Genomic DNA, 12,747 nt, shown 5'->3' on the forward strand with positions numbered 1-12,747 from the left:
TATGTATTCTTTATATTTGCACTATGTTGTATTATGGGCCAATGGCCTACATTACTGAAATAAAATGCCTGTCTGTCTGTCTGTCATTGCCATTCTGCCGGTGTTATTGTCGACCTTGTCATTGCCATTCTGTCGGTGTTATTGTCGACCTTGTCATTGCCTTTCTGTCGGTGTTCTTGTCGACCTTGTTGTAGGCATTCCATCGGTGTTCATGTCGCCCTTGCTATTTTTTTAGCACCACAACAGGACACAGAAGAAATGGGTTTCACTTTTACCCATGTGGTAATCAAACCAAGGACATGGGCGACGGATCGAACATTTCAGCCATATTATAACCCCATCGCGTTGTGATGTAGTTGTGCAAAATATATTTTACAGACGCTTCGTCGTATAACTTCTACTCATATTTCTTCCTGATGAAGTTCTCGCGAACGGATTCACTGGAAATTGTACATGTACCACCGTTGTTTCTGCAGACGTAAGTAGTGATTTCATGTACAAAATGTCTTCTAAGTATGAATAAGTTCACCACTTGAGAAGTTTTTCTCTGCTTCAACACGGGTGATCACCATTCGTCCACATCACTTAACATTTGGACCCGTGAAGATCCGGGGTAGAATAGGTCTTCAGCAACCCATTCTTCGACTATGCTTGTCGTAAAAGGCGACTAACGGGATCGGGTGGTCAGGCTCGCTGACTTGGTTGACACATGTCATCGGTTCCCAATTGCGCAGATCGATGCTCATGCTGTTGATCACTGGATTGTCTGGTCCAGACTCGATTATTTACAGACCGCCGCCATATTGCTGGAATATTGCTGAGTGCGGCGTAAACTAAACTCACTCACTCACTCACTTAACATTTGTTTGTTTGTTGTTTTATACCACAAGGAGCAATATTCCAGCTATAAGACGTCTGTCTGTAAATAGTCGAGTCTGGACCAGACAGTCAAGTGACCAACAGCATGAGCATTGATCTATGCAATTGGAATACGATGACATCTGTCAACCAAGTCAGCGAACCTGACCACCCGATCCTGTTAGTCGCCTCATACGCCTTTGGCTTGAGACTCACGCTTTTACTGCTCATATGACGCTCTTACGACAAAACTAATAAATCACACAAATAGGTCTGAATGCATGGTTTTCACTGACTTTTCTGAGAAGGGAATTTGCAGTTATGCGTTGACTTTAGAGGGGCTTCGTCCACTTGATCAGCAAACCAGGTTTCACCCTTGGACCCTGGCATCACAAGCCTTTTTCTCATGTGGTGTTGGAGGCCTCTTACGACAAGGGGCGGTGGGGTAGCCTTGTGGTTAAAGCGTTCGCTCGTCACGCCGAAGACCCGGGTTCGATTCCCCATATTGGCACAATGTGTGAAGCCCATTTCTGGTGTCCCCCGCCGTGCTATTGCTGGAATGTTGCTAAAAGAGGCGTAAAACCATACCCACTTTTACTACTCACTTTTACTACAAGAATGGGTTGCTGAAGACCCAGATCTTCACGGGTTAACATCACATAACCAACGGATTATATGTGAATGGGTGAGTACCACATAAAACAGTACCACATAAAACCATTTTTGTACCACATAAAACAGTTAACCTTTTTGCATCTGTTTTTACAATCGGGATATTGCCTGTACCACTAGTGACAATTATGTTTTATACGTACAAAAAGCTACAAAGAACATCATTTTCCTTGGTAGCTTCAACACAATTTCTCTATCTGCAAGCAGCAGCCAAAATGTTTCGATTTTCACTTCAGCACATGTTTCTTCAAAACAACAACACATCCAGTGATTATGAATACACATTGTCATTTTGAAAGTGGTCAGTTGTTTAAGTTGTATTTGGGAATATACTTTCTCAGTAAAATACTGATACTCGTACTTTTATTGTTCGGGTTCGAACCCCGACGGGATACAACCTTATAAATGTACTAGAATCTGTACTTTACTGACAACACCCATGACGATCCGGGGTAGAATATTGATCTTCAGTAACCCCTGCTTGTCGTAAGAGGCGACTAACGGGATCGGGTGGTCAGGCTCGGTGACTTGGTTGACACATGTCATCGGTTCCCATTTGCGTAGATCGATGCTCGTGTTGTTGATCACTGGATTATCTGGTCCAGACTCGATTTTTTACAGACCGCCGCCATATAACTGGATTATTACTGAGTGTGGCGTAAAACTAAATTCACTCACTCACTTTACTGAGAAAGTGTATTCCCTAAAAGAACTTATGTTTTATCCCGTGATTATTTGTTTTAAAGAATTGAATACATTGTTTTCTGGAGTATTTTCGAGAATAGACTTTTTAAAAATAAACAACACAAAAACATCAAATGGTAGTCCTCTTATACTCATTTGAAAATATTCACTGGAACATGATATCTGTCTAACTGCTGTCAAACAACAGTCTCGGGTTGCCCCACCCACAGCGATTTATTGACGTGGAGACAGACAGTACTTCAGTGAATGGCGCCTCTTGAAGCACTTCATCACAAGTTATTTGGGAAAACGTTTACTCCACTCCTTCATTGAGTCAAGTACTGAAGCTATTGTAATGGTTAGTTGTTTCACAGGATTGTGAACTGCACGTGCATTACGTGCAAAATGTGATTTTTGCTGAGAAAATCGTAACAAACATGTGAGTAAAGAAACAAAACAGGAAAACAACAAAACACAGGAACAAACACGCTGAGAGAGAGGGAGGGAGAGAGAGGGACTGAAGGAGAGAGAGAGGGGAGAAGGAGAGGGAGGGAGGGAAGGAGAGAGATAGAGGGGGAGGGAAGGAGAGAGCGGAGAGACAGACAGACAGACAGAGGTATCGAAATATCGGTTCAAGTACAATAGTGTCAAAGCTTGCGTCCGGATTTGTCCGTTGTGTGCCCGTTGAAAACGATTGTAGATTTTACGTCCGCGTTCGTTAATCCAGCCTACCGAGTAGTGGTGTTCCGATTAATTGAAATAATCGAAGATTGGTCGCAGTGACGAAACGACCAAGCAATCGATCACAATTTCTAATAATCGAACATAAACGATTTTGGAACTACTGTTTTAGTCTTTGAAATACTTGACAATGGAACATATCGTTGAAGTGTCAGGGCCTGAAAACGTGTTTAATTCTTAGAAAACTCACTTCACCATCTCAAAAGCCATCATCATGACTGAATATTTCGTGAAGATTCCGGGAAGTTTATGTTAAATGATATATTAGTGTTCACTTTAAAGTAGCAAGTTGCATCATGTTATGCATATCTGCAATAACAACCTAAATAGGAAAATCTGAAAAATGACGCTTACCAATTATTTTCGATGATTATTCGTTGGTAATGAATCAATCATCAATTGTGAGATTTCAACCAATTCCCAACACTAATACCAAGTATGACATATTTGATGCCAGAAAGCGGCCTCATGTTTGGGGATAGTTACCAAATGCCGTTTTAATGTGCAGTACGAAACATTCAAGTTACGACTCACGCTTTATCATATAATGTGTCGGGTTTTCGACGGGATAAAGCCAACGGATGGTTGGTGGATCTTCGGCTTGTCGAGTAATTGGTTAATCCACCTCTGTGAAAGAAGGAATTGATGAAATAAATACAACTTTCTGCGAAACCCAGGAGTGCAAGTATGATGGTGTCAAACCGAGAAACACAGTCAGTGCAAATAAATGCAATATCGGTCGATTCCTGCTCACCGGACAATGGTTTGCATGCCCCGGATCCCGGTACTGCAACCGCCGTTATGACCATAGACGCTGGCTCGCTCGTCCATTCACTCACTCACTCACTCACTCACTCTGATGTGAATACATTGCAAGTTATGATGTACAGTTAAATTCTGATTCTGCCACTTTTGCAGCAAAGATTTCTCGTTGCATCGAGTATTTTCTCGTTATTTCAAATATTTCGTTGATTCGATAATTTCTGGTTGCTTCAAGTATTTTCTCGTTACTTCAAGTTTCTTTTAAAATCTTGAATTTTCAGTTATTTTCACGTTATTTGCCATATCATGGCACTTTTTGGGCGCTATGATGATAGACCAATTTAGCCTCCATATATAATCAAAGTTATGAGAAACTACTCGAAATTTCAAGTTTTTGAAAGAAATTTAAAGGAACGAGAAAATACTCGAAGCAACGAGAACATGAACAAAATTTCAAGTTTTGACTGAAACTAATCAAAGGAACTTATCGAAGTAACGACAAAATAATTGAAATAACGAGAAAACCTGAAGCAATGAGAAATGTCGCTGAAAAAGATGTGTTAAGCTTCCAAATGTAGCATAAGTCTACACTTCACCATTCTGTATCTACCAATTGAGTGAGTGAGCGCATTGTTAACCAACCACCTGGGCGACGTCTAGAATCGCCATCCACGGGAGGCGTTCAAACCAAATTTGACATGATGCTTTTGTACGCCGTTTAACTTGATTCGGGAATTTTCAATGTAAATCAGCCATGTTTAACATGCTGGACGTTGGCTTCCCCATTCTTCAAATTTTCTCAAAAATGAAACAGGATTTATTTTGCAATTATTTTACGCTGATTCAAATTTCTTGTTGAAATGTGGAATGTTAAGTAAGCACATGGTAATATACAGGGTTCCATATGTCGTTTTGCTATGAAACGATTAACGGTTAGCAGTTAACGACACAAAGGAAGCATTGTGTTTCGAGATTGTCAACATCCGAAATATGGAAATTCTGTGATTTATTTCAAGCTGCGACATCCTGTGATCGACATAGCAGGAATACTCGAGCGTCTGTTCTGTTCTGATAACAGATCTGGGGCTTAAAGAGTTTGCTTTGCAGGGCGAAAACACGAGTTCCATTCTGCACTTTGTGTGATGCCCATTTCTGTTATCCCTTCACACATGTTCGTCTTTTTAGGTGGCACCGGGTCTATTCTCGGGACCACACGTGTCCATATGCAGGGATTATCCTGTTCATATTGCGCGATCATACCTAGCCTGTTCTCAAGGCAACACCTTCTCATCCCCCAGTGTCACATCTGTTTATCTCTCAGGGTGTTACCATCTCTCAGAGTCACACCTGTTCATCCAACAAGGGCCACACCTGTCCATTTCTCGGGGTCACACCTGTCCATCTTTCAGGGTCACACCTGTGCATCTCTCTTGGTCACATCTGTCGGTTACAGGCCGGGAGAGCCACATTTCCGAAACATATAGCCAAACTTGATGTGGCTCTCCCGGCAGTAGTTATGGTTGCGTGAACATGGAATGTGTGGCTCTCCCGGCTATGCTGTCAAAACATGCTTAGTGATTCAAACAGGTTACCGTATTTAACAAAACAAGACTAGTTTCCTCATAATTTTATCAGCAGAAAATGTTTTAAAAGACTGAAATCATAGGAATGATTCTTTTACAATTTTACACACTCTACAACAATTGTCTCTTGTTTTAATAACTGACTTTAAATGGTTTATCTCTGTCTCAAAGCAGAATTTTATTTCAACCTTTCTTTTGGACATCTAAATCACTGTTATTGGTTTATTTCGGCATGGTCGAAAATAGGACAATTTAACTCTACTGAAAAATATGCATTTCACCTAAATATGAATGCTTTTGAGAATTTGGTTCGTGATTTGCATAAGCTGTGTTGTTAAGCTCTGCTGTAAACTAATGCCTTCTAACATATCTTTGATAGTTTTTAATTAATTCATAAAGTTCGGAGGGTAACGTTTCTTTGGCGTTCAGTGGAGGAACAGTCTTTAACCGGTATTGCTTAACCACGCTTGTGAGTAGGAAAGATTATTCGTTTCTTGTGACAACACTATTATACATGGGGACACTCTTTTACCGATTATCGTAATCCATTAATTAATTAATCTATTGTAAATGTGGCTTTACCGGCTACAGCCATGTAATTGAAATGTGGCCTTCCCGGCAATAGTCATTTTTTAAATGTGGCTTTCCCGGCCTGTCACCCACCTGTCCATCTAACAAGGGTAACACCTGTCCATCTGTCAGGGTCACATATGTCCATCTCTCAGAGTCACACATGTCCATCTCTCAGGGTCACACCTGTCCTTTCATGCTCACGCCTGTCAACCTGTAGGAATCACAATCGTCCATCTCTTAGGTCACGTCTGTCCATCTCTCAGGGTCACACCTGTCCATCTCTCATGGTCACATCAGTCCATCTCTCAGAGTCACATCTGTCTTGCTGTCATGCCCACACCTATCCATCTCTCAGAGTCACACCTGTCCATGTCTCAGAGTCTCACCTGTCCATCTGTCACGGTCACACCTGTCGTTCTGTCATGCCCACACCTGTAATCTCTCAGGGTCACACCTGTCCTTCTTACGTGCTCACACCTGTCCGTCAATAGGAATTACACCTGTCCATCTCGTAGATCACACCTGTCCATCTCTCAGAGTCTCACCTGTCCATCTGTCATGGTCACACCTGTCGTTCTGTCATGCCCACACCTGTAACCTCTCAGGGTCACATCTGTCCTTCTTACATGCTCACACCTGTCCGTCAATAGGAATTACACCTGTCCATCTCTCAGTCACACATGTTCATTCCTCAGGGTCACACCTGTCCATCTCGTAGATCACACCTGTCCATCTCTCAGTCACACATGTTCATTCCTCAGGGTCACACCTGTCCATCTCTCATGGTCACACCTGTCCATCTATCAAGGATCACACCTGTCCTGCTATCAAGGGTCACACCTGTCCATCATCTGGAGTTATATCTTTCTCTATCAGTAGCCACACTAGTAGACAGATCCCCCACAAGCAGAATAAGTCCTCATCAACCCTCTGATGTACACTGATCATATACATGTAATTCATCCTCCGATGACGGGACCGCCTCCGTGGTGTAGTGGTTAGAGCGTCCGCCCGGAGAGCGGAAGGCCGCGGTTTCGATCCCCGACCGCGTCAAACCAAAAGACGTTAAAATATGATACTTGTTGGTCCCTGCCTGGCGCTCGGCATTAATGGGTACAACAAGGACTGGTCGGCTCGGAGTCAGTATAATGTGTCTGAGTGTGGTATTCATGCTTCACTGCGGCATGGTATCTCAGTGGGCTAGCACTATCAAACCAGCTTCAGTCTGGGCTAGTACAAGCAGCCGCACATACACATACACACGCATGCACGTCGTCATATGAGCGAAATATTCTCAAGCACGACGTAAAACCCAATTTCACCTCACCTCCGACGACGACGGCGATGATGCAAAAGAGAAATGGTCCTGTCTCAACTGTTCAATCTGTTCACAAGCCCAAAATGAGTTCACCCTGATTTAGGAGATAGCTATAACAGTATTTGATGGAAAGATACCAGAAATCTAGTAACCGACATGCTAAAAACAGTGTGATATCAAGTTAATAATAAACACGTCTCTCCTAAAGATAAGAACCCTTTGGCCACAACAAACTTTACAGAGCATTTTCGCACATCTCGTTAACCTGAGCACACCCTCCCAAGTTCACCTCCCTCCCTGACTCAGGTAACACAGATAGCACCCCCTGGAGTGTGTCAGAGCTCCCATAGGCCCCGGGGGTCAAGTGGCACCGATAAGAGGGAGGGGCGTCCAACGGCAGGGTCAAGCGGAGCTGATAAGAGTCACCAGAGGTACATAATTCGGCCTGGGGTAGGGCTGTAGCGTGTAGATACAATGCCTGGGCTGGTCACTCACGGGAGGCTAGAGAAGAAGATGAGAGGGGATGATGGATGTAGCAAGCTAAAAAACACAGGTCGGGCCAACCATTAAATTGGGTCACTGCTTCATGTCGGATGTTTTCTTGATTTTTACACAGCTGTGGGCGAGTAACCAACTGGTATCAAACATATGTGTGATATCGAGTTCCAGGTCCGTGATTGGCTACTCCAGACTACGGTCAGACTATGACGGACTACTTTTGTGATTGTAATTTATTGATAAGTTAGTCGTACCTATAACAAAATAGTGCGTTTGGCTAGCGGACCGATGAATTGCAATCTAACTCAAAAACTAATAAACATATAATACTCAATGAAACGCTGATTATAATCAAAATAGCAGACCAACTCTGTGATTTGTTTGCAGAATTTATGACCTAAAATTAAAAAAGTTGTTTAACAAACTATCATTAAAATATTGACACAGTTCACTATTTGTTACGAGGGAGGAGTGCAGAGAAAGGGACAGCCAGGCGTTAGAGAAGCACGTGCACAAGTGCCCACAAAGTTATTGATTCATTAACCTGTGCTGTGCCGTCTCCATGCTTTCTCGCACACCCGGCTGTCCCTTTCTCTGCACTCCTCCCTCGTAACAAATAGTTAACTGTGTCGATATTTTTAGGACATAAATTCTGCAAACACCTCTCAGAGTTGGTCTGACGTTTTTGATTATGATCAGTGTTTCATTGAGTATTTTATGTTTATAGGTTTCGAGTTAGATTGCAATTCATCGGTCCGCTTTTGAGCCAAACGGACTATACATCTAACCCACTTACGTCTGTGTGGACAGTTTGTGGTTTAAAAGAGTTAATAAATGTTCTTTGGTCTTATGCCCGTGAAGATCCGGGTTAGAATTGACCTTCAGCAACCGATGCTTGTCGAAAGATCAACCAATGGGATCGGCTGGTTAGGCTCGCTGATTTGGACACATGTCATCGTATCCCAATTGCGTAGAGATCCTAAGACCTACAAAATCGAGGATGAAGGAGATCTGCCCCCCGTAGTTACACCCCTGATACACTGTCGGGTGTAGAGACCGTGTTTCAAAGATTACAACTTGCACCAGGGATAATCTACAGCATATGATCTTCTATTCTCCCTGTTTGCACTGTATCACCTCCACCTGATTCTCATCGTTCATCTAAATTTAAATAAAGGTAAAATTATCACAACACCTTCGAATGAAATTAACTACTTTGTCATGTTATTATCCGACTCATATAACACGAATTAGTTTTATTGGGGTGCTGCATATGCTTCGTTGATGTCGTATCGAGCTGTAGTGCACTGGTGCACGAATCATGGCGAGATTCAAGCATTCGTCAATATCCCGAACAGACCGTCTAAAATGATGGGTTTTAGTGATTTTATAGCGTACAGAACCGCTTGTGATGGGTTTTACTGATTTTAAATAGCACAACATAAAACATATTAACTGCATGACTTAGTGTGTCCGTCACTGTACGGATACGTCCTCAGTATAAGGGCATCTACAGGCAACCTCATCGTCAGATGAAGTAAAACATCGATTATAACGAACACAGAGATGTTACAAACAACGATATGTGTTTTCAAAGTGCTGTACTATTTACAAACATTTGGTATTGGATAAAGGTGATATACACAGGTTATAATAGACTAACGCTTAGTTTCTGAAAATATATATATACATGTATATGATTTTGATTGAAACAGAGAGTGTTCAATTGAAAACGAGCCCGAGTGAGATGGCAGATTCTGAACCTGAGGGAATCTAGACTTGGTTCAGGATTCTAGACTTGGTTCAGGGAATCTAGACTTGGTTCAGGGATTCTAGACTTGGTTCAGGGATTCTAGACTTGGTTCAGGGATTCTAGACTTGGTTCAGGGATTCTAGACTTGCTTCAGGGATTCTAGACTTGGTTCAGGGAATCTAGACTTGCTTCAGGGATTCTAGACTTGCTTCAGGGATTCTAGACTTGGTTCAGGGATTCTAGACTTGCTTCAGGGAATCTAGACTTGGTTCAGGGAATCTAAACTTGGTTCAGGGATTCTAGACTTGGTTCAGGGAATCTAGACTTGGTTCAGGGATTCTAGACTTGGTTCAGGGATTCTAGACTTGGTTCAGAGAATCTAGACTTGGTTCAGGGAATCTAAACTTGGTTCAGGGATTCTAGACTTGGTTCAGGGATTCTAGACTTGGTTCAGGGAATCTAGACTTGGTTCATTTGGGCTTTAACATTACAGAAAGGTCTGGGCGGGAGGGAAAATAATACGATTCAGGGACTGTGAGACAGACCAAAGTTGCAAAGTCTCTGTAAATTTTCAAAACGTAGTGTATAGAGATTCTTCATTTACTTACTAAACATCGGAAACATAACCCTGTAGGTGTATTGCTAAGTTAACATATATATATGTACAACGGCATATACATGGACAACATTGAATCCAATTTAAGAAAAATACAACATTTTCACAAAATATATTAATTTTTATCCTATCAGGAATCCGGATATTTCGAATAATCCAGCAAATTCAGGTTTACTCGGCCGTTAACTCGAAATGGTTTACGTTACTGTGATATAAGTGAGTGAGTGAGTATGGTTTTACGCCGCTTTTAGCAATATTCCAGCAATATCACGGAGCGGGACACCAGAAAAATGGGCATCACACATTGTACCCATGTCGTGGGGAATCGAATCCGGTTAAACGTTCTTCGGCATGACGAGCGAACGCTTTAACCACTGGGCTAGACTAACAGCTAGTCTCTGAAATGAACATATTTTACAGAAAAAAGCTCAAAGTGACAAAAATAAAATATAATGAAAAGGAGCCCTGAGACTTTCTTCTGAAGCTGTGGAAATCTAGACTTGCCACGTTTTCTAGACTTGTGTGGGTTTTCTTGGATATATATTTGCTTCAGGGTCTACAGTGATATAACAGAAGCATACAGTATATGGCTGACTCGATAGACTGTCTTGACTGGTAACCAGAAGTCCTGTGTTAACACCACGGCATATCCGTTGTTCCTGATATGAGGAGTGACGAGGTGTGACCTTGGGTTTATTTTTTTTAAAATTTGTCCCAAAAACAGAACTTTGAAAAATACAGAAAAATATTGTGATAAAAATATGTGTTAGCTGTTGCTGTCACAGAAACAAAGGAGGCGACAACCAGTCTGACATAACAACTCTCACTCATACTACTGGTTACTGCAAGCTCAGCTATTTTTATGAAACTGACTTTAACGTGACCCAAAACGCAGTGACATAATACTGCCAATTATGCTTATTTTTAAAAATCCGTCTATTAGTCACCGATACGGACATATTCGGCTGATGACACAGTCGGGTGTATCTAGAATCTGTCAGTCTCAGATTTACAAACGTTGATATCTTTGGCCAAGTGAGTTGAGTTGAGTTGAGTTAGTGAGTGAGTTTAGTTTTACGCCGCACTCAGCAATATTCAAGATATATGGCGGTGGTCTGTAAATAATCGAGTCTGGACCAGACAATCCAGTAATCAAAAGCATGAGCATCGATCTGCGCAAATGGGAACCGATGACATGTGTCAACCAAGTCAGCAAGTCGATCTCGTCAGTCGCCTCTTACGACAAGCATGGGTTACCGAAGGCTCATTCTAACCCGGACCTTCACGGGTCTGAGGTGAGGTGAGGTGAGGTGGGGTTTAACGTCGTGCTTGAGAATATTTCGCTCATATGACGACGTACATGCGTGTGTATGTGTGGCTGCTTGTACTAGCCCAGACTTAAGCTGGTTTTATAGTGCCAGCTCACTGAGATACCATGCCGCATTTAAGCATGAATACCCCACTCAGACACATCATACTGCCTCGAGCCGACCAGTCCTTGTTGTACCCATTAATGCCGAGCGCCAGGCAGGAATCAACAAGTACCACATTTTAACGTCTTTTGGTATGACGCGGCCGGGGATCGAACCCGCGACCTTTTTCTTCTCGCCCATGAGTGAGTGAGTGAGTGAGTGAGTGATAGGGAGGGTGAGTGAGTGAGTGAATTGCCTTTCAACAAGGTGAACGCTGACGTTTACAACTTTTGTGACGGATACAGGATTACAACCCATTATTAGAGGATCCAAGGGATGCAATTTACCGTTTAGAAACGACAAGTGAAACATATAGTATGTAGATGTAATTAACCTTTTAAGTTGGTTATACTAAAAAAACACCTTGTGTGTTACTTATTGGTTAAATGTATCGATTAAAATACCAATTTAAAGTGTAATGCTGTCAAATCAAATTTCTGTCAACTGAATAAGAAAGTGTTTAACAGTACTGTGCAGATATTGATAGTCCCTACTTCATCTATTAGCTGCTCAGTTTTTATTCTGTTTAATGCTAACACAGAGACACACTACCTCCCCGAATCCCAAATTCAAGTTGTACAAAGGACACATTTGCAGAAAACGGTATTTATTAATCACCAACATATCTCAGCATAAATGCCATAGGGATCATATCTTCAATGAAATGAGGCCAAAGGTCGACTTATCTTGGATACCCGGCATCTGTGAGAGGAAATACGGTAATTCTACCGTTTTCAGTGTATTATTCCGGGTTAACTAAACATAAGTACATGCTGATATTTCAAAGTATGTAAGACGGACCCATCAATGATCGCCCGGAATGCGGAGTTTCCGTAATAAGGAGGTCCTGGCTTACAAGGGTCTTCTGCGGACATAACGCAATAAGATCTAAAGTTATCAGGTTGTCGGAGGAGTGTGACGTCAGAGCCTTGTAAGAAGGCGGATATTCAAAATTATAAGCTTCCTGTTCTTCGTAAACCTGCGTCGATCAGAGGGCGGGAGTTTCAGGCCCAAACGTTGCTAATTGCCGGACATACTGGGCTTCAAGCTTCCATACCGCGCACGTGACGAGAGGAGGAACTACATTCTCGTAAACATGTGTCTTCTCATCCGAAAGTCTTAAGCTGAGCAAATCAAGTCCTTTGAATCCAGTTGGAGGCCCTCCGGGATTGTGATGAAGTGACGGGCTTGAATCCACAGCTTTGAAATATGTGAGC

The sequence above is a fragment of the Haliotis rubra genome, unplaced genomic scaffold, assembly GCF_003918875.1.
Source record: "Haliotis rubra isolate DU_JTF1 unplaced genomic scaffold, ASM391887v1 Scf448, whole genome shotgun sequence".
Classification (NCBI taxonomy): domain Eukaryota; kingdom Metazoa; phylum Mollusca; class Gastropoda; order Lepetellida; family Haliotidae; genus Haliotis; species Haliotis rubra.